The following is a 24,982-nucleotide window of genomic DNA, read 5'->3' on the forward strand; positions in this document are numbered from 1 at the left end:
TCAATCAAGGGGTCCCCCCCCCAGCCACCCAAGGGCCAGGGGTGAAGCCCGAGGCTGTCCCCCCCATCCAATGGGCTGCGGATGGGGGGGCTGATAGCCTTTTGTGATAATAAAAAGATATTGTTTTTTCCAGTAGTACTACAAGTCCCAGCAAGCCTCCCCCGCAAGCTGGTACTTGGAGAACCACAAGTACCAGCATGCGGGAGAAAAATGGGCCCGCTGGTACCTGTAGTACTACTGGGAAAAAAATACCCAAATAAAAACAGGACACACACACCGTCGACAGTAAAACTTTATTTCATACGTCGACACACACATACTTACCTATGTTCACACGCCGACATCGGTCCTCTTCTCCATGTAGAATCCACGGATACCTGAAAAGAAAAGATCAATATACTCACCTCAGCCATGGTCCAGAGATAAATCCACGTACTTGGCAAAAAAACAAACCGAACACCCGCTCCATGCCGGACTGAAAGGGGTCCCATGCTGACACATGGGACACCTTTCCACGAATGAGACCTGTCAGTGACAGCTGTCACAGAAAGGTCTCTAAGCCAATCAGGAAGCGCAACTTCGTTGCGCTCACCTGATTGGCTGTGCGCTGTCTGTACTGTGACAGCACATCGCAAAGCCGCTCCATTACTTTCAATGGTGGGAACTTAGCGGCTAGCGGTAAGGTCACCCGCCGGTCAGCGGCTGACCGGCGGGTGACCCCACCGCTACCCACAAAGTTCCCACCATTGAAAGTAATGGAGCGGCTTTGCAATGTGCTGTCACAGTACAGACAGCGCACAGCCAATCAGGTGAGCGCCACGGAAGTAGCGCTTCCTGATTGGCTGAAGGGACTTCAGTGACAGGAGTCACGTGATGTCCCGGCATTCGGGAGAAAGGGGTCTGATGTGAAAGCATTGGACCCCTTTCTAGTCCGGTATGGAGCGGGTATTTGCGTTTTCTTTTTTTTTTACAAGTACGTGGATTTATCTCTCTGGACGTGGATTTATCTCTGGACGCTGGAAGGTGAGTATCATTTTTTCAAAGGTACCCTCGGATCGTCGGAGACCGTGGCAGTCGGCGTGTCAACATAGGTAAGTATGTGTGTGTCGGTAGTGTGTAATAAAGTTTTACTGTCACGGTGTGTGTGTCCTGTTTTATTTGGGGTATTTTTTCCCCAGTAGTACTACAGGTACCAGCGGGCCCGTTTTTCTCCCGCATGCTGGTACTTGTGGTTCTCCAAGTACCAGCTTGCAGGGGAGGCTTGCTGGGACTTGTAGTACTACTGGAAAAAACAATATATTTTTATTATCACAAAAGGCTATCAGCCCCCCCATCCGCAGCCCATTGGATAGGGGGGGGGGCAGCCTCGGGCTTCACCCCTGGCCCTTGGGTGGCTGGGGGGGGGGACCCCTTGATTGAAGGGGTCCCCACTCCCCCAGGGTACGCCGGCCAGGGGTGACTAGTTGGATATTTAATGCCACGGCCGCAGGGCACGGCATAAAAGTGACCCCCGGCTGTGGCATTATCTGTTTAGCTAGTGGAGCCCGATGCTGGTGTTAAAAATATGGGGGACCCCTACTCTTTTTGTCCCCCGTATTTTTGGCACCAGCACCAGGCGCAGAGCCCGGTGCTGGTTTTAAAAATACGGGGGATCCCTGGCCAATTTTTCCCCGGATTTTTAGAACCAGGACCAGCTCGATGAGCCCGAGGCTGGTTGTGCTTTGGAGGGGGGACCCCACGCCATTTTTTTTTTCGGGTTTTTCCCGTTTTTTACCGTTTTTTAAAATCGCGGCAAAATCCGCCAAATCGGCCGATTTTCGCCCGCGACTCTGGCGAATCCGTTTTTCATTGAATATGGTGAATTCCGGAAGCCACCTTCCGGAATTCACCTGGCGAATTTAGTCGAATTAAAAAACAGCGAAAAATTGCCGCGATTCGCCGTGAATTGCATATACCCCATAGGCATTCATATTATAGAGCCACAAACCACACTAGTAAAATAAAAACATAAGCATTCAATATTTGAGTAAACAAAGAGAAAATAAAGCTATCTATTGGGTTTCACTAAAAAGTCCATTGGGAGACTTGACTATTGTTGTTAAAAGACATAGGCATTCATATTATAGAGCCACAAACCACACTTGTAAAATAAAAACATGATAACATGGGATTAGAACCAATGACAGTCTTAATTTGATAGTGCAAACCCAACACCTTACTAACTGTGCTAACCAGACTGTGCATACGAGACACACAATTTATCAGAGATTTAAGTGAATAAGCTACAGTGTCCAAGGTACTAAACATAATATAATCTATGGGGTGTCATAAGCATGTCATTAGAATACTTTTCTACAAAATTTACAAGACATAAGCATTCAATATTTGAGTAAACAAAGAGAAAATAAAGCTATCTATTGGGTTTCACTAAAAAGTCCATTGGGAGACTTGACTATTGTTGTTAAAAGACATAGGCATTCATATTATAGAGCCACAAACCACAATAGTAAAATAAAAACATAAGCATTCAATATTTGAGTAAACAAAGAGAAAATAAAGCTATCTATTGGGTTTCACTAAAAAGTCCATTGGGAGACTTGACTATTGTTGTTAAAATACATAGGCATTCATATTATAGAGCCACAAACCACACTAGTAAAATAAAAACATGATAACATGGGATTCGAACCAATGACAGTCTTAATTTGATAGCGCAAGCCCAACACCTTACGAACTGTGCTAACCAGACTGAGCATACCAGACACACAATTTATCAGAGATTTAAGTGAATAAGCTACAGTGTCCAAGGTACTAAACATAATATAATCTATGGGGTGTTATAAGCAAGTCATTAGAATACTTTCCTACTAAATTTACAAGACATAAGCATTCAATATTTGAGTAAACAAAGAGAAAATAAAGCTATCTATTGGGTTTCACTAAAAATTCCATTGGGAGACTTGACTATTGTTGTTAAAAGACATAGGCATTCATATTATAGAGCCACAAACCACAATAGTAAAATAAAAATATGATAACATGGGATTCGAACCAATGACAGTCTTAATTTGATAGTGCAAACCCAACACCTTACGAACTGTGCTAACCAGACTGTGCATACCAGGCACACAATTTATCAGAGATTTAAGTGAATAAGCTACAGTGTCCAAGGTACTAAACATAATATAATCTATGGGGTGTCATAAGCAAGTCATTAGAATACTTTCCTACTACATTTACAAGACATAAGCATTCAATATTTGAGTAAACAAAGAGAAAATAAAGCTATCTATTGGGTTTCACTAAAAAGTCCATTGGGAGACTTGACTATTGTTGTTAAAAGACATAGGCATTCATATTATAGAGCCACAAACCACACTTGTAAAATAAAAACATGATAACATGGGATTAGAACCAATGACAGTCTTAATTTGATAGTGCAAACCCAACACCTTACTAACTGTGCTAACCAGACTGTGCATACCAGACACACAATTTATCAGAGATTTAAGTGAATAAGCTACAGTGTCCAAGGTACTAAACATAATATAATATATGGGGTGTCATAAGCACGTCATTAGAATACTTTTCTACAAAATTTACAAGACATAAGCATTCAATATTTGAGTAAACAAAGAGAAAATAAAGCTATCTATTGGGTTTCACTAAAAAGTCCATTGGGAGACTTGACTATTGTTGTTAAAAGACATAGGCATTCATATTATAGAGCCACAAACCACAATAGTAAAATAAAAACATAAGCATTCAATATTTGAGTAAACAAAGAAAAATTAAGCTATCTATTGGGTTTCACTAAAAAGTCCATTGGGAGACTTGACTATTGTTGTTAAAATACATAGGCATTCATATTATAGAGCCACAAACCACACTAGTAAAATAAAAACATGATAACATGGGATTCGAACCAATGACAGTCTTAATTTGATAGCGCAAGCCCAACACCTTACGAACTGTGCTAACCAGACTGAGCATACCAGACACACAATTTATCAGAGATTTAAGTGAATAAGCTACAGTGTCCAAGGTACTAAACATAATATAATCTATGGGGTGTTATAAGCAAGTCATTAGAATACTTTCCTACTAAATTTACAAGACATAAGCATTCAATATTTGAGTAAACAAAGAGAAAATAAAGCTATCTATTGGGTTTCACTAAAAATTCCATTGGGAGACTTGACTATTGTTGTTAAAAGACATAGGCATTCATATTATAGAGCCACAAACCACAATAGTAAAATAAAAATATGATAACATGGGATTCGAACCAATGACAGTCTTAATTTGATAGTGCAAACCCAACACCTTACGAACTGTGCTAACCAGACTGTGCATACCAGGCACACAATTTATCAGAGATTTAAGTGAATAAGCTACAGTGTCCAAGGTACTAAACATAATATAATCTATGGGGTGTCATAAGCAAGTCATTAGAATACTTTCCTACTACATTTACAAGACATAAGCATTCAATATTTGAGTAAACAAAGAGAAAATAAAGCTATCTATTGGGTTTCACTAAAAAGTCCATTGGGAGACTTGACTATTGTTGTTAAAAGACATAGGCATTCATATTATAGAGCCACAAACCACACTTGTAAAATAAAAACATGATAACATGGGATTAGAACCAATGACAGTCTTAATTTGATAGTGCAAACCCAACACCTTACTAACTGTGCTAACCAGACTGTGCATACCAGACACACAATTTATCAGAGATTTAAGTGAATAAGCTACAGTGTCCAAGGTACTAAACATAATATAATATATGGGGTGTCATAAGCACGTCATTAGAATACTTTTCTACAAAATTTACAAGACATAAGCATTCAATATTTGAGTAAACAAAGAGAAAATAAAGCTATCTATTGGGTTTCACTAAAAAGTCCATTGGGAGACTTGACTATTGTTGTTAAAAGACATAGGCATTCATATTATAGAGCCACAAACCACAATAGTAAAATAAAAACATAAGCATTCAATATTTGAGTAAACAAAGAAAAATTAAGCTATCTATTGGGTTTCACTAAAAAGTCCATTGGGAGACTTGACTATTGTTGTTAAAATACATAGGCATTCATATTATAGAGCCACAAACCACACTAGTAAAATAAAAACATGATAACATGGGATTCAAACCAATGACAGTCTTAATTTGATAGCGCAAGCCCAACACCTTACGAACTGTGCTAACCAGACTGAGCATACCAGACACACAATTTATCAGAGATTTAAGTGAATAAGCTACAGTGTCCAAGGTACTAAACATAATATAATCTATGGGGTGTCATAAGCAAGTCATTAGAATACTTTCCTACTAAATTTACAAGACATAAGCATTCAATATTTGAGTAAACAAAGAGAAAATAAAGCTATCTATTGGGTTTCACTAAAAATTCCATTGGGAGACTTGACTATTGTTGTTAAAAGACATAGGCATTCATATTATAGAGCCACAAACCACAATAGTAAAATAAAAATATGATAACATGGGATTCGAACCAATGACAGTCTTAATTTGATAGTGCAAACCCAATACCTTACGAACTGTGCTAACCAGACTGTACATACCAGACACACAATTTATCAGAGATTTAAGTGAATAAGCTACAGTGTCCAAGGTACTAAACATAATATAATCTATGCGGTGTCATAAGCAAGTCATTAGAATACTTTCCTACTAAATTTACAAGACATAAGCATTCAATATTTAAGTAAACAAAGAGAAAATAAAGCTATCTATTGGGTTTCACTAAAAAGTCCAATGGGAGACTTGACTATTGTTGTTAAAAGACATAGGCATTCATATTATAGAGCCACAAACCACACTAGTAAAATAAAAACATAAGCATTCAATATTTGAGTAAACAAAGAGAAAATAAAGCTATCTATTGGGTTTCACTAAAAAGTCCATTGGGAGACTTGACTATTGTTGTTAAAAGACATAGGCATTCATATTATAGAGCCACAAACCACACTAGTAAAATAAAAACATAAGCATTCAATATTTGAGTTAACAAAGAGAAAATAAAGCTATCTATTGGGTTTCATTAAAAAGTCCATTGGGAGACTTGACTATTGTTAAAATACATAGGCATTCATATTATAGAGCCACATATAACACTTGTAAAATAAAAACATGATAACATGGGATTAGATCCAATGACAGTCTTAATTTGATAGTGCAAATCCAACACCTTACTAACTGTGCTAACCAGACTGTGCATACCAGACACACAATTTATCAGAGATTTAAGTGAATAAGCTACAGTATCCAAGGTACTAATCATAATATAATCTATGGGGTGTCATAAGCAAGTCAGAATACGTTCCTACTAAATTTACAAGACATAAGCATTCAATATTTGAGTAAACAAAGAGAAAATAAAGCTATCTATTGGGTTTCACTAAAAATTCCATTGGGAGACTTGACTATTGTTGTTAAAAGACATAGGCATTCATATTATAGAGCCACAAACCACACTAGTAAAATAAAAACATAAGCATTCAATATTTGAGTAAACAAAGAGAAAATAAAGCTATCTATTGGGTTTCACTAAAAAGTCCATTGGGAGACTTGACTATTGTTGTTAAAAGATATAGGCATTCATAATATAGAGCCACAAACCACACTTGTAAAATAAAAACATGATAACATGGGATTAGAACCAATGACAGTCTTAATTTGATAGTGCAAACCCAACACCTCACTAACTGTACTAACCAGACTGTGCATACCAGACACACAATTTATCAGAGATTTAAGTGAATAAGCTACAGTGTCCAAGGTACTAAACATAATATAATCTATGGGGTGTCATAAGCACGTCATTAGAATACTTTTCTACAAAATTTATAAGACATAAGCATTCAATATTTGAGTAAACAAAGAGAAAATAAAGCTATCTATTGGGTTTCACTAAAAAGTCCATTGGGAGACTTGACTATTGTTGTTAAAAGACATAGGCATTCATATTATAGAGCCACAAACCACACTTGTAAAATAAAAACATGATAACATGGGATTAGAACCAATGACAGTCTTAATTTGATAGTGCAAATCCAACACCTTACTAACTGTGCTAACCAGACTGTGCATACCAGACACACAATTTATCAGAGATTTAAGTGAATAAGCTACAGTATCCAAGGTACTAAACATAATATAATCTATGGGGTGTCATAAGCAAGTCAGAATACTTTCCTACTAAATTTACAAGACATAAGCATTCAATATTTAAGTAAACAAAGAGAAAATAAAGCTATCTATTGGGTTTCACTAAAAATTCCATTGGGAGACTTGACTATTGTTGTTAAAAGACATAGGCATTCATATTATAGAGCCACAAACCACACTAGTAAAATAAAAACATAAGCATTCAATATTTGAGTAAACAAAGAGAAAATAAAGCTATCTATTGGGTTTCACTAAAAAGTCCATTGGGAGACTTGACTATTGTTGTTAAAAGACATAGGCATTCATATTATAGAGCCACAAACCACACTTGTAAAATAAAAACATGATAACATGGGATTAGAACCAATGACAGTCTTAATTTGATAGTGCAAACCCAACACCTTACTAACTGTGCTAACCAGACTGTGCATACCAGACACATAATTTATCAGAGATTTAAGTGAATAAGCTACAGTGTCCAAGGTACTAAACATAATATAATCTATGGGGTGTCATAAGCACGTCATTAGAATACTTTTCTACAAAATTTACAAGACATAAGCATTCAATATTTGAGTAAACAAAGAGAAAATAAAGCTATCTATTGGGTTTCACTAAAAAGTCCATTGGGAGACTTGACTATTGTTGTTAAAAGACATAGGCATTCATATTATAGAGCCACAAACCACAATAGTAAAATAAAAACATAAGCATTCAATATTTGAGTAAACAAAGAAAAATTAAGCTATCTATTGGGTTTCACTAAAAAGTCCATTGGGAGACTTGACTATTGTTGTTAAAATACATAGGCATTCATATTATAGAGCAACAAACCACACTAGTAAAATAAAAACATGATAACATGGGATTCGAACCAATGACAGTCTTAATTTGATAGCGCAAGCCCAACACCTTACGAACTGTGCTAACCAGACTGAGCATACCAGACACACAATTTATCAGAGATTTAAGTGAATAAGCTACAGTGTCCAAGGTACTAAACATAATATAATCTATGGGGTGTCATAAGCAAGTCATTAGAATACTTTCCTACTAAATTTACAAGACATAAGCATTCAATATTTGAGTAAACAAAGAGAAAATAAAGCTATCTATTGGGTTTCACTAAAAATTCCATTGGGAGACTTGACTATTGTTGTTAAAAGACATAGGCATTCATATTATAGAGCCACAAACCACAATAGTAAAATAAAAATATGATAACATGGGATTCGAACCAATGACAGTCTTAATTTGACAGTGCAAACCCAATACCTTACGAACTGTGCTAACCAGACTGTACATACCAGACACACAATTTATCAGAGATTTAAGTGAATAAGCTACAGTGTCCAAGGTACTAAACATAATATAATCTATGGGGTGTCATAAGCAAGTCATTAGAATACTTTCCTACTAAATTTACAAGACATAAGCATTCAATATTTGAGTAAACAAAGAGAAAATAAAGCTATCTATTGGGTTTCACTAAAAAGTCCAATGGGAGACTTGACTATTGTTGTTAAAAGACATAGGCATTCATATTATAGAGCCACAAACCACACTAGTAAAATAAAAACATAAGCATACAATATTTGAGTAAACAAAGAGAAAATAAAGCTATCTATTGGGTTTCACTAAAAAGTCCATTGGGAGACTTGACTATTGTTGTTAAAAGACATAGGCATTCATATTATAGAGCCACAAACCACACTAGTAAAATAAAAACATAAGCATTCAATATTTGAGTTAACAAAGAGAAAATAAAGCTATCTATTGGGTTTCATTAAAAAGTCCATTGGGAGACTTGACTATTGTTGTTAAAATACATAGGCATTCATATTATAGAGCCACATATAACACTTGTAAAATAAAAACATGATAACATGGGATTAGAACCAATGACAGTCTTAATTTGATAGTGCAAATCCAAAACCTTACTAACTGTGCTAACCAGACTGTGCATACCAAACACACAATTTATCAGAGATTTAAGTGAATAAGCTACAGTATCCAAGGTACTAATCATAATATAATCTATGGGGTGTCATAAGCAAGTCAGAATACGTTCCTACTAAATTTACAAGACATAAGCATTCAATATTTGAGTAAACAAAGAGAAAATAAAGCTATCTATTGGGTTTCACTAAAAATTCCATTGGGAGACTTGACTATTGTTGTTAAAAGACATAGGCATTCATATTATAGAGCCACAAACCACACTAGTAAAATAAAAACATAAGCATTCAATATTTGAGTAAACAAAGAGAAAATAAAGCTATCTATTGGGTTTCACTAAAAAGTCCATTGGGAGACTTGACTATTGTTGTTAAAAGACATAGGCATTCATAATATAGAGCCACAAACCACACTTGTAAAATAAAAACATGATAACATGGGATTAGAACCAATGACAGTCTTAATTTGATAGTGCAAACCCAACACCTCACTAACTGTGCTAACCAGACTGTGCATACCAGACACACAATTTATCAGAGATTTAAGTGAATAAGCTACAGTGTCCAAGGTACTAAACATAATATAATCTATGGGGTGTCATAAGCACGTCATTAGAATACTTTTCTACAAAATTTACAAGACATAAGCATTCAATATTTGAGTAAACAAAGAGAAAATAAAGCTATCTATTGGGTTTCACTAAAAAGTCCATTGGGAGACTTGACTATTGTTGTTAAAAGACATAGGCATTCATATTATAGAGCCACAAACCACACTTGTAAAATAAAAACATGATAACATGGGATTAGAACCAATGACAGTCTTAATTTGATAGTGCAAATCCAACACCTTACTAACTGTGCTAACCAGACTGTACATACCAGACACACAATTTATCAGAGATTTAAGTGAATAAGCTACAGTATCCAAGGTACTAAACATAATATAATCTATGGGGTGTCATAAGCAAGTCAGAATACTTTCCTACTAAATTTACAAGACATAAGCATTCAATATTTGAGTAAACAAAGAGAAAATAAAGCTATCTATTGGGTTTCACTAAAAATTCCATTGGGAGACTTGACTATTGTTGTTAAAAGACATAGGCATTCATATTATAGAGCCACAAACCACACTAGTAAAATAAAAACATAAGCATTCAATATTTGAGTAAACAAAGAGAAAATAAAGCTATCTATTGGGTTTCACTAAAAAGTCCATTGGGAGACTTGACTATTGTTGTTAAAAGACATAGGCATTCATATTATAGAGCCACAAACCACAATAGTAAAATAAAAACATGATAACATGGGATTCGAACCAATGACAGTCTTAATTTGATAGCGCAAACCCAACACCTTACGAACTGTGCTAACCAGACTGTGCATTCCGGACACACAATTTATCAGAGATTTAAGTGAATAAGCTACAGTGTCCAAGGTACTAAACATAATATAATCTATGGGGTGTCATAAGCAAGTCATTAGAATACTTTCCTACTAAATTTACAAGACATAAGCATTCAATATTTGAGTAAACAAAGAGAAAATAAAGCTATCTATTGGGTTTCACTAAAAAGTCCATTGGGAGACTTGACTATTGTTGTTAAAAGACATAGACATTCATATTATAGAGCCACAAATCACACTAGTAAAATAAAAACATAAGCATTCAATATTTGAGTAAACAAAGAGAAAATAAAGCTATCTATTGGGTTTCACTAAAAAGTCCATTGGGAGACTTGACTATTGTTGTTAAAAGACATAGGCATTCATATTATAGAGCCACAAACCACACTTGTAAAATAAAAACATGATAACATGGGATTAGAACCAATGACAGTCTTAATTTGATAGTGCAAACCCAACACCTTACTAACTGTGCTAACCAGACTGTGCATACCAGACACACAATTTATCAGAGATTTAAGTGAATAAGCTACAGTGTCCAAGGTACTAAACATAATATAATCTATGGGGTGTCATAAGCACGTCATTAGAATACTTTTCTACAAAATTTACAAGACATAAGCATTCAATATTTGAGTAAACAAAGAGAAAATAAAGCTATCTATTGGGTTTCACTAAAAAGTCCATTGGGAGACTTGACTATTGTTGTTAAAAGACATAGGCATTCATATTATAGAGCCACAAACCACAATAGTAAAATAAAAACATAAGCATTCAATATTTGAGTAAACAAAGAAAAATTAAGCTATCTATTGGGTTTCACTAAAAAGTCCATTGGGAGACTTGACTATTGTTGTTAAAATACATAGGCATTCATATTATAGAGCCACAAACCACACTAGTAAAATAAAAACATGATAACATGGGATTCGAACCAATGACAGTCTTAATTTGATAGCGCAAGCCCAACACCTTACGAACTGTGCTAACCAGACTGAGCATACCAGACACACAATTTATCAGAGATTTAAGTGAATAAGCTACAGTGTCCAAGGTACTAAACATAATATAATCTATGGGGTGTCATAAGCAAGTCATTAGAATACTTTCCTACTAAATTTACAAGACATAAGCATTCAATATTTGAGTAAACAAAGAGAAAATAAAGCTATCTATTGGGTTTCACTAAAAATTCCATTGGGAGACTTGACTATTGTTGTTAAAAGACATAGGCATTCATATTATAGAGCCACAAACCACACTAGTAAAATAAAAACATGATAACATGGGATTCGAACCAATGACAGTCTTAATTTGATAGTGCAAACCCAACACCTTACGAACTGTGCTAACCAGACTGTGCATACCAGGCACACAATTTATCAGAGATTTAAGTGAATAAGCTACAGTGTCCAAGGTACTAAACATAATATAATCTATAGGGTGTCATAAGCAAGTCATTAGAATACTTTCCTACTAAATTTACAAGACATAAGCATTCAATATTTGAGTAAACAAAGAGAAAATAAAGCTATCTATTGGGTTTCACTAAAAAGTCCATTGGGAGACTTGACTATTGTTGTTAAAAGACATAGGCATTCATATTATAGAGCCACAAACCACACTTGTAAAATAAAAACATGATAACATGGGATTAGAACCAATGACAGTCTTAATTTGATAGTGCAAACCCAACACCTTACTAACTGTGCTAACCAGACTGTGCATACCAGACACACAATTTATCAGAGATTTAAGTGAATAAGCTACAGTGTCCAAGGTACTAAACATAATATAATCTATGGGGTGTCATAAGCACGTCATTAGAATACTTTTCTACAAAATTTACAAGACATAAGCATTCAATATTTGAGTAAACAAAGAGAAAATAAAGCTATCTATTGGGTTTCACTAAAAAGTCCATTGGGAGACTTGACTATTGTTGTTAAAAGACATAGGCATTCATATTATAGAGCCACAAACCACAATAGTAAAATAAAAACATAAGCATTCAATATTTGAGTAAACAAAGAAAAATTAAGCTATCTATTGGGTTTCACTAAAAATTCCATTGGGAGACTTGACTATTGTTGTTAAAAGACATAGGCATTCATATTATAGAGCCACAAACCACAATAGTAAAATAAAAATATGATAACATGGGATTCGAACCAATGACAGTCTTAATTTGATAGTGCAAACCCAATACCTTACGAACTGTGCTAACCAGACTGTACATACCAGACACACAATTTATCAGAGATTTAAGTGAATAAGCTACAGTGTCCAAGGTACTAAACATAATATAATCTATGGGGTGTCATAAGCAAGTCATTAGAATACTTTCCTACTAAATTTACAAGACATAAGCATTCAATATTTGAGTAAACAAAGAGAAAATAAAGCTATCTATTGGGTTTCACTAAAAAGTCCAATGGGAGACTTGACTATTGTTGTTAAAAGACATAGGCATTCATATTATAGAGCCACAAACCACACTAGTAAAATAAAAACATAAGCATTCAATATTTGAGTTAACAAAGAGAAAATAAAGCTATCTATTGGGTTTCATTAAAAAGTCCATTGGGAGACTTGACTATTGTTGTTAAAATACATAGGCATTCATATTATAGAGCCACATATAACACTTGTAAAATAAAAACATGATAACATGGGATTAGAACCAATGACAGTCTTAATTTGATAGTGCAAATCCAAAACCTTACTAACTGTGCTAACCAGACTGTGCATACCAAACACACAATTTATCAGAGATTTAAGTGAATAAGCTACAGTATCCAAGGTACTAATCATAATATAATCTATGGGGTGTCATAAGCAAGTCAGAATACGTTCCTACTAAATCAACAAGACATAAGCATTCAATATTTGAGTAAACAAAGAGAAAATAAAGCTATCTATTGGGTTTCACTAAAAATTCCATTGGGAGACTTGACTATTGTTGTTAAAAGACATAGGCATTCATATTATAGAGCCACAAACCACACTAGTAAAATAAAAACATAAACATTCAATATTTGAGTAAACAAAGAGAAAATAAAGCTATCTATTGGGTTTCACTAAAAAGTCCATTGGGAGACTTGACTATTGTTGTTAAAAGACATAGGCATTCATAATATAGAGCCACAAACCACACTTGTAAAATAAAAACATGGGATTAGAACCAATGACAGTCTTAATTTGATAGTGCAAACCCAACACCTCACTAACTGTGCTAACCAGACTGTGCATACCAGACACACAATTTATCAGAGATTTAAGTGAATAAGCTACAGTGTCCAAGGTACTAAACATAATATAATCTATGGGGTGTCATAAGCACGTCATTAGAATACTTTTCTACAAAATTTACAAGACATAAGCATTCAATATTTGAGTAAACAAAGAGAAAATAAAGCTATCTATTGGGTTTCACTAAAAAGTCCATTGGGAGACTTGACTATTGTTGTTAAAAGACATAGGCATTCATATTATAGAGCCACAAACCACACTTGTAAAATAAAAACATGATAACATGGGATTAGAACCAATGACAGTCTTAATTTGATAGTGCAAATCCAACACCTTACTAACTGTGCTAACCAGACTGTACATACCAGACACACAATTTATCAGAGATTTAAGTGAATAAGCTACAGTATCCAAGGTACTAAACATAATATAATCTATGGGGTGTCATAAGCAAGTCAGAATACTTTCCTACTAAATTTACAAGACATAAGCATTCAATATTTGAGTAAACAAAGAGAAAATAAAGCTATCTATTGGGTTTCACTAAAAATTCCATTGGGAGACTTGACTATTGTTGTTAAAAGACATAGGCTTTCATATTATAGAGCCACAAACCACACTAGTAAAATAAAAACATAAGCATTCAATATTTGAGTAAACAAAGAGAAAATAAAGCTATCTATTGGGTTTCACTAAAAAGTCCATTGGGAGACTTGACTATTGTTGTTAAAAGACATAGGCATTCATATTATAGAGCCACAAACCACAATAGTAAAATAAAAACATGATAACATGGGATTCGAACCAATGACAGTCTTAATTTGATAGCGCAAACCCAACACCTTACGAACTGTGCTAACCAGACTGTGCATTCCGGACACACAATTTATCAGAGATTTAAGTGAATAAGCTACAGTGTCCAAGGTACTAAACATAATATAATCTATGGGGTGTCATAAGCAAGTCATTAGAATACTTTCCTACTAAATTTACAAGACATAAGCATTCAATATTTGAGTAAACAAAGAGAAAATAAAGCTATCTATTGGGTTTCACTAAAAAGTCCATTGGGAGACTTGACTATTGTTGTTAAAAGACATAGACATTCATATTATAGAGCCACAAATCACACTAGTAAAATAAAAACATAAGCATTCAATATTTGAGTAAACAAAGAGAAAATAAAGCTATCTATTGGGTTTCACTAAAAAGTCCATTGGGAGACTTGACTATTGTTGTTAAAAGACATAGGCATTCATATTATAGAGCCACAAACCACACTTGTAAAATAAAAACATGATAACATGGGATTAGAACCAATGACAGTCTTAATTTGATAGTGCAAACCCAACACCTTACTAACTGTGCTAACCAGACTGTGCATACCAGACACACAATTTATCAGAGATTTAAGTGAATAAGCTACAGTGTCCAAGGTACTAAACATAATATAATCTATGGGGTGTCATAAGCACGTCATTAGAATACTTTTCTACAAAATTTACAAGACATAAGCATTCAATATTTGAGTAAACAAAGAGAAAATAAAGCTATCTATTGGGTTTCACTAAAAAGTCCATTGGGAGACTTGACTATTGTTGTTTAAAGACACAGGCATTCATATTATAGAGCCACAAACCACAATAGTAAAATAAAAACATAAGCATTCAATATTTGAGTAAACAAAGAAAAATTAAGCTATCTATTGGGTTTCACTAAAAAGTCCATTGGGAGACTTGACTATTGTTGTTAAAATACATAGGCATTCATATTATAGAGCCACAAACCACACTAGTAAAATAAAAACATGATAACATGGGATTCGAACCAATGACAGTCTTAATTTGATAGCGCAAGCCCAACACCTTACGAACTGTGCTAACCAGACTGAGCATACCAGACACACAATTTATCAGAGATTTAAGTGAATAAGCTACAGTGTCCAAGGTACTAAACATAATATAATCTATGGGGTGTCATAAGCAAGTCATTAGAATACTTTCCTACTAAATTTACAAGACATAAGCATTCAATATTTGAGTAAACAAAGAGAAAATAAAGCTATCTATTGGGTTTCACTAAAAATTCCATTGGGAGACTTGACTATTGTTGTTAAAAGACATAGGCATTCATATTATAGAGCCACAAACCACACTAGTAAAATAAAAACATGATAACATGGGATTCGAACCAATGACAGTCTTAATTTGATAGTGCAAACCCAACACCTTACGAACTGTGCTAACCAGACTGTGCATACCAGGCACACAATTTATCAGAGATTTAAGTGAATAAGCTACAGTGTCCAAGGTACTAAACATAATATAATCTATAGGGTGTCATAAGCAAGTCATTAGAATACTTTCCTACTAAATTTACAAGACATAAGCATTCAATATTTGAGTAAACAAAGAGAAAATAAAGCTATCTATTGGGTTTCACTAAAAAGTCCATTGGGAGACTTGACTATTGTTGTTAAAAGACATAGGCATTCATATTATAGAGCCACAAACCACACTTGTAAAATAAAAACATGATAACATGGGATTAGAACCAATGACAGTCTTAATTTGATAGTGCAAACCCAACACCTTACTAACTGTGCTAACCAGACTGTGCATACCAGACACACAATTTATCAGAGATTTAAGTGAATAAGCTACAGTGTCCAAGGTACTAAACATAATATAATCTATGGGGTGTCATAAGCACGTCATTAGAATACTTTTCTACAAAATTTACAAGACATAAGCATTCAATATTTGAGTAAACAAAGAGAAAATAAAGCTATCTATTGGGTTTCACTAAAAAGTCCATTGGGAGACTTGACTATTGTTGTTAAAAGACATAGGCATTCATATTATAGAGCCACAAACCACAATAGTAAAATAAAAACATAAGCATTCAATATTTGAGTAAACAAAGAAAAATTAAGCTATCTATTGGGTTTCACTAAAAATTCCATTGGGAGACTTGACTATTGTTGTTAAAAGACATAGGCATTCATATTATAGAGCCACAAACCACAATAGTAAAATAAAAATATGATAACATGTGATTCGAACCAATGACAGTCTTAATTTGATAGTGCAAACCCAATACCTTACGAACTGTGCTAACCAGACTGTACATACCAGACACACAATTTATCAGAGATTTAAGTGAATAAGCTACAGTGTCCAAGGTACTAAACATAATATAATCTATGGGGTGTCATAAGCAAGTCATTAGAATACTTTCCTACTAAATTTACAAGACATAAGTATTCAATATTTGAGTAAACAAAGAGAAAATAAAGCTATCTATTGGGTTTCACTAAAAAGTCCAATGGGAGACTTGACTATTGTTGTTAAAAGACATAGGCATTCATATTATAGAGCCACAAACCACACTAGTAAAATAAAAACATAAGCATTCAATATTTGAGTAAACAAAGAGAAAATAAAGCTATCTATTGGGTTTCACTAAAAAGTCCATTGGGAGACTTGACTATTGTTGTTAAAAGACATAGGCATTCATATTATAGAGCCACAAACCACACTAGTAAAATAAAAACATAAGCATTCAATATTTGAGTTAACAAAGAGAAAATAAAGCTATCTATTGGGTTTCATTAAAAAGTCCATTGGGAGACTTGACTATTGTTGTTAAAATACATAGGCATTCATATTATAGAGCCACATATAACACTTGTAAAATAAAAACATGATAACATGGGATTAGAACCAATGACAGTCTTAATTTGATAGTGCAAATCCAACACCTTACTAACTGTGCTAACCAGACTGTGCATACCAAACACACAATTTATCAGAGATTTAAGTGAATAAGCTACAGTATCCAAGGTACTAATCATAATATAATCTATGGGGTGTCATAAGCAAGTCAGAATACGTTCCTACTAAATTTACAAGACATAAGCATTCAATATTTGAGTAAACAAAGAGAAAATAAAGCTATCTATTGGGTTTCACTAAAAATTCCATTGGGAGACTTGACTATTGTTGTTAAAAGACATAGGCATTCATATTATAGAGCCACAAACCACACTAGTAAAATAAAAACATAAGCATTCAATATTTGAGTAAACAAAGAGAAAATAAAGCTATCTATTGGGTTTCACTAAAAAGTCCATTGGGAGACTTGACTATTGTTGTTAAAAGACATAGGCATTCATAATATAGAGCCACAAACCACACTTGTAAAATAAAAACATGATAACATGGGATTAGAACCAATGACAGTCTTAATTTGATAGTGCAAACCCAACACCTCACTAACTGTGCTAACCAGACTGTGCATACCAGACACACAATTTATCAGAGATTTAAGTGAATAAGCTACAGTGTCCAAGGTACTAAACATAATATAATCTATGGGGTGTCATAAGCACGTCATTAGAATACTTTTCTACAAAATTTACAAGACATAAGCATTCAATATTTGAGTAAACAAAGAGAAAATAAAGCTATCTATTGGGTTTCACTAAAAAGTCCATTGGGAGACTTGACTATTGTTGTTAAAAGACATAGACATTCATATTATAGAGCCACAAATCACACTAGTAAAATAAAAACATAAGCATTCAATATTTGAGTAAACAAAGAGAAAATAAAGCTATCTATTGGGTTTCACTAAAAAGTCCATTGGGAGACTTGACTATTGTTGTTAAAAGACATAGGCATTCATATTATAGAGCCACAAACCACACTTGTAAAATAAAAACATGATAACATGGGATTAGAACCAATGACAGTCTTAATTTGATAGTGCAAACCCAACACCTTACTAACTGTGCTAACCAGACTGTGCATACCAGACACACAATTTATCAGAGATTTAAGTGAATAAGCTACAGTGTCCAAGGTACTAAACATAATATAATCTATGGGGTGTCATAAGCACGTCATTAGAATACTTTTCTACAAAATTTACAAGACATAAGCATTCAATATTTGAGTAAACAAAGAGAAAATAAAGCTATCTATTGGGTTTCACTAAAAAGTCCATTGGGAGACTTGACTATTGTTGTTTAAAGACACAGGCATTCATATTATAGAGCCACAAACCACAATAGTAAAATAAAAACATAAGCATTCAATATTTGAGTAAACAAAGAAAAATTAAGCTATCTATTGGGTTTCACTAAAAAGTCCATTGGGAGACTTGACTATTGTTGTTAAAATACATAGGCATTCATATTATAGAGCCACAAACCACACTAGTAAAATAAAAACATGATAACATGGGATTCGAACCAATGACAGTCTTAATTTGATAGCGCAAGCCCAACACCTTACGAACTGTGCTAACCAGACTGAGCATACCAGACACACAATTTATCAGAGATTTAAGTGAATAAGCTACAGTGTCCAAGGTACTAAACATAATATAATCTATGGGGTGTCATAAGCAAGTCATTAGAATACTTTCCTACTAAATTTACAAGACATAAGCATTCAATATTTGAGTAAACAAAGAGAAAATAAAGCTATCTATTGGGTTTCACTAAAAATTCCATTGGGAGACTTGACTATTGTTGTTAAAAGACATAGGCATTCATATTATAGAGCCACAAACCACACTAGTAAAATAAAAACATGATAACATGGGATTCGAACCAATGACAGTCTTAATTTGATAGTGCAAACCCAACACCTTACGAACTGTGCTAACCAGACTGTGCATACCAGGCACACAATTTATCAGAGATTTAAGTGAATAAGCTACAGTGTCCAAGGTACTAAACATAATATAATCTATAGGGTGTCATAAGCAAGTCATTAGAATACTTTCCTACTAAATTTACAAGACATAAGCATTCAATATTTGAGTAAACAAAGAGAAAATAAAGCTATCTATTGGGTTTCACTAAAAAGTCCATTGGGAGACTTGACTATTGTTGTTAAAAGACATAGGCATTCATATTATAGAGCCACAAACCACACTTGTAAAATAAAAACATGATAACATGGGATTAGAACCAATGACAGTCTTAATTTGATAGTGCAAACCCAACACCTTACTAACTGTGCTAACCAGACTGTGCATACCAGACACACAATTTATCAGAGATTTAAGTGAATAAGCTACAGTGTCCAAGGTACTAAACATAATATAATCTATGGGGTGTCATAAGCACGTCATTAGAATACTTTTCTACAAAATTTACAAGACATAAGCATTCAATATTTGAGTAAACAAAGAGAAAATAAAGCTATCTATTGGGTTTCACTAAAAAGTCCATTGGGAGACTTGACTATTGTTGTTAAAAGACATAGGCATTCATATTATAGAGCCACAAACCACAATAGTAAAATAAAAACATAAGCATTCAATATTTGAGTAAACAAAGAAAAATTAAGCTATCTATTGGGTTTCACTAAAAATTCCATTGGGAGACTTGACTATTGTTGTTAAAAGACATAGGCATTCATATTATAGAGCCACAAACCACAATAGTAAAATAAAAATATGATAACATGTGATTCGAACCAATGACAGTCTTAATTTGATAGTGCAAACCCAATACCTTACGAACTGTGCTAACCAGACTGTACATACCAGACACACAATTTATCAGAGATTTAAGTGAATAAGCTACAGTGTCCAAGGTACTAAACATAATATAATCTATGGGGTGTCATAAGCAAGTCATTAGAATACTTTCCTACTAAATTTACAAGACATAAGTATTCAATATTTGAGTAAACAAAGAGAAAATAAAGCTATCTATTGGGTTTCACTAAAAAGTCCAATGGGAGACTTGACTATTGTTGTTAAAAGACATAGGCATTCATATTATAGAGCCACAAACCACACTAGTAAAATAAAAACATAAGCATTCAATATTTGAGTAAACAAAGAGAAAATAAAGCTATCTATTGGGTTTCACTAAAAAGTCCATTGGGAGACTTGACTATTGTTGTTAAAAGACATAGGCATTCATATTATAGAGCCACAAACCACACTAGTAAAATAAAAACATAAGCATTCAATATTTGAGTTAACAAAGAGAAAATAAAGCTATCTATTGGGTTTCATTAAAAAGTCCATTGGGAGACTTGACTATTGTTGTTAAAATACATAGGCATTCATATTATAGAGCCACATATAACACTTGTAAAATAAAAACATGATAACATGGGATTAGAACCAATGACAGTCTTAATTTGATAGTGCAAATCCAACACCTTACTAACTGTGCTAACCAGACTGTGCATACCAAACACACAATTTATCAGAGATTTAAGTGAATAAGCTACAGTATCCAAGGTACTAATCATAATATAATCTATGGGGTGTCATAAGCAAGTCAGAATACGTTCCTACTAAATTTACAAGACATAAGCATTCAATATTTGAGTAAACAAAGAGAAAATAAAGCTATCTATTGGGTTTCACTAAAAATTCCATTGGGAGACTTGACTATTGTTGTTAAAAGACATAGGCATTCATATTATAGAGCCACAAACCACACTAGTAAAATAAAAACATAAGCATTCAATATTTGAGTAAACAAAGAGAAAATAAAGCTATCTATTGGGTTTCACTAAAACGTCCATTGGGAGACTTGACTATTGTTGTTAAAAGACATAGGCATTCATAATATAGAGCCACAAACCACACTTGTAAAATAAAAACATGATAACATGGGATTAGAACCAATGACAGTCTTAATTTGATAGTGCAAACCCAACACCTCACTAACTGTGCTAACCAGACTGTGCATACCAGACACACAATTTATCAGAGATTTAAGTGAATAAGCTACAGTGTCCAAGGTACTAAACATAATATAATCTATGGGGTGTCATAAGCACGTCATTAGAATACTTTTCTACAAAATTTACAAGACATAAGCATTCAATATTTGAGTAAACAAAGAGAAAATAAAGCTATCTATTGGGTTTCACTAAAAAGTCCATTGGGAGACTTGACTATTGTTGTTAAAAGACATAGGCATTCATATTATAGAGCCACAAACCACACTTGTAAAATAAAAACATGATAACATGGGATTAGAACCAATGACAGTCTTAATTTGATAGTGCAAATCCAACACCTTACTAACTGTGCTAACCAGACTGTGCATACCAGACACACAATTTATCAGAGATTTAAGTGAATAAGCTACAGTATCCAAGGTACTAAACATAATATAATCTATGGGGTGTCATAAGCAAGTCAGAATACTTTCCTACTAAATTTACAAGACATAAGCATTCAATTTTTGAGTAAACAAAGAGAAAATAAAGCTATCTATTGGGTTTCACTAAAAATTCCATTGGGAGACTTGACTATTGTTGTTAAAAGACATAGGCATTCATATTATAGAGCCACAAACCACACTAGTAAAATAAAAACATAAGCATTCAATATTTGAGTAAACAAAGAGAAAATAAAGCTATCTATTGGGTTTCACTAAAAAGTCCATTGGGAGACTTGACTATTGTTGTTAAAAGACATAGGCATTCATATTATAGAGCCACAAACCACAATAGTAAAATAAAAACATGATAACATGGGATTCGAACCAATGACAGTCTTAATTTGATAGCGCAAACCCAACACATTACGAACTGTGCTAACCAGACTGTGCATACCAGACACACAATTTATCAGAGATTTAAGTGAATAAGCTACAGTGTCCAAGGTACTAAACATAATATAATCTATGGGGTGTCATAAGCAAGTCATTAGAATACTTTCCTACTAAATTTACAAGACATAAGCATTCAATATTTGAGTAAACAAAGAGAAAATAAAGCTATCTATTGGGTTTCACTAAAAAGTCCAATGGGAGACTTGACTATTGTTGTTAAAAGACATAGACATTCATATTATAGAGCCACAAATCACACTAGTAAAATAAAAACATAAGCATTCAATATTTGAGTAAACAAAGATAAAATAAAGCTATCTATTGGGTTTCACTAAAAAGTCCATTGGGAGACTTGACTATTGTTGTTAAAATACATAGGCATTCATATTATAGAGCCACAAACCACACTAGTAAAATAAAAACATGATAACATGGGATTCGAACCAATGACAGTCTTAATTTGATAGTGCAAACCCAACACCTTACGAACTGTGCTAACCAGTCTGTGCATACCAGACACACAATTTATCAGAGATTTAAGTGAATAAGCTACAGTGTCCAAGGTACTAAACATAATATAATCTATGGGGTGTCATAAGCAAGTCATTAGAATACTTTCCTACTAAATTTAATAGACATAAGCATTCAATAGTTGAGTAAACAAAGAGAAAATAAAGCTATCTATTGGGTTTCACTAAAAAGTCCAATGGGAGACTTGACTATTGTTGTTAAAAGACATAGGCAATCATATTATAGAGCCACAAACCACACTAGTAAAATAAAAACATAAGCATTCAATATTTGAGTAAACAAAGAGAAAATAAAGCTATCTATTGGGTTTCACTAAAAAGTCCATTGGGAGACTTGACTATTGTTGTTAAAAGACATAGGCATTCATATTATAGAGCCACAAACCACACTAGTAAAATAAAAACATGATAACATGGGACTCGAACCAATGACAGTCTTAATTTGATAGTGCAAACCCAACACCTTACTAACTGTGCTAACCAGACTGTGCTTACCAGACACACAATTTATCAGAGATTTAAGTGAATAAGCTACAGTGTCCAAGGTACTAAACATAATATAATCTATGGGGTGTCATAAGCAAGTCATTATAATACTTTCCTACTAAATTTACAAGACATAAGCATTCAATATTTGAGTAAACAAAGAGAAAATAAAGCTATCTATTGGGTTTCACTAAAAAGTCCAATGGGAGACTTGACTATTGTTGTTAAAAGACATAGGCATTCATATTATAGAGCCACAAACCACACTAGTAAAATAAAAACATAAGCATTCAATATTTGAGTAAACAAAGAGAAAATAAAGCTATCTATTGGGTTTCACTAAAAATTCCATTGGGAGACTTGACTATTGTTGTTAAAAGACATAGGCATTCATATTATAGAGCCACAAACCACACTTGTAAAATAAAAACATGATAACATGGGATTAGAACCAATGACAGTCTTAATTTGATAGTGCAAACCCAACACCTTACTAACTGTGCTAACCAGACTGTGCATACCAGACACACAATTTATTAGAGATTTAAGTGAATAAGCTACAGTGTCCAAGGTACTAAACATAATATAATCTATGGGGTGTCATAAGCAAGTCATTAGAATACTTTCCTACTAAATTTACAAGACATAAGCATTCAATATTTGAGTAAACAAAGAGAAAATAAAGCTATCTATTGGGTTTCACTAAAAAGTCCAATGGGAGACTTGACTATTGTTGTTAAAAGACATAGGCATTCATATTATAGAGCCACAAACCACACTAGTAAAATAAAAACATAAGCATTCAATATTTGAGTAAACAAAGAGAAAATAAAGCTATCTATTGGGTTTCACTAAAAAGTCCATTGGGAGACTTGACTATTGTTGTTAAAAGACATAGGCATTCATATTATAGAGCCACAAACCACACTAGTAAAATAAAAACATAAGCATTCAATATTTGAGTAAACAAAGAGAAAATAAAGCTATCTATTGGGTTTCACTAAAAAGTCCATTGGGAGACTTGACTATTGTTGTTAAAATACATAGGCATTCATATTATAGAGCCACATACCACACTTGTAAAATAAAAACATGATAACATGGGATGAGAACCAATGACAGTCTTAATTTGATAGTGCAAACCCAACACCTCACTAACTGTGCTAACCAGACTGTGCATACCAGACACACAATTTATCAGAGATTTAAGTGAATAAGCTACAGTGTCCAAGGTACTAAACATAATATAATCTATGGGGTGTCATAAGCACGTCATTAGAATACTTTTCTACAAAATTTACAAGACATAAGCATTCAATATTTGAGTAAACAAAGAGAAAATAAAGCTATCTATTGGGTTTCACTAAAAAGTCCATTGGGAGACTTGACTATTGTTGTTAAAAGACATAGGCATTCATATTATAGAGCCACAAACCACACTTGTAAAATAAAAACATGATAACATGGGATTAGAACCAATGACAGTCTTAATTTGATAGTGCAAATCCAACACCTTACTAACTGTGCTAACCAGACTGTG

This window comes from Pseudophryne corroboree, chromosome 3 (genome assembly GCF_028390025.1).
Source record: "Pseudophryne corroboree isolate aPseCor3 chromosome 3, aPseCor3.hap2, whole genome shotgun sequence".
In the NCBI taxonomy this organism is placed as follows: domain Eukaryota; kingdom Metazoa; phylum Chordata; class Amphibia; order Anura; family Myobatrachidae; genus Pseudophryne; species Pseudophryne corroboree.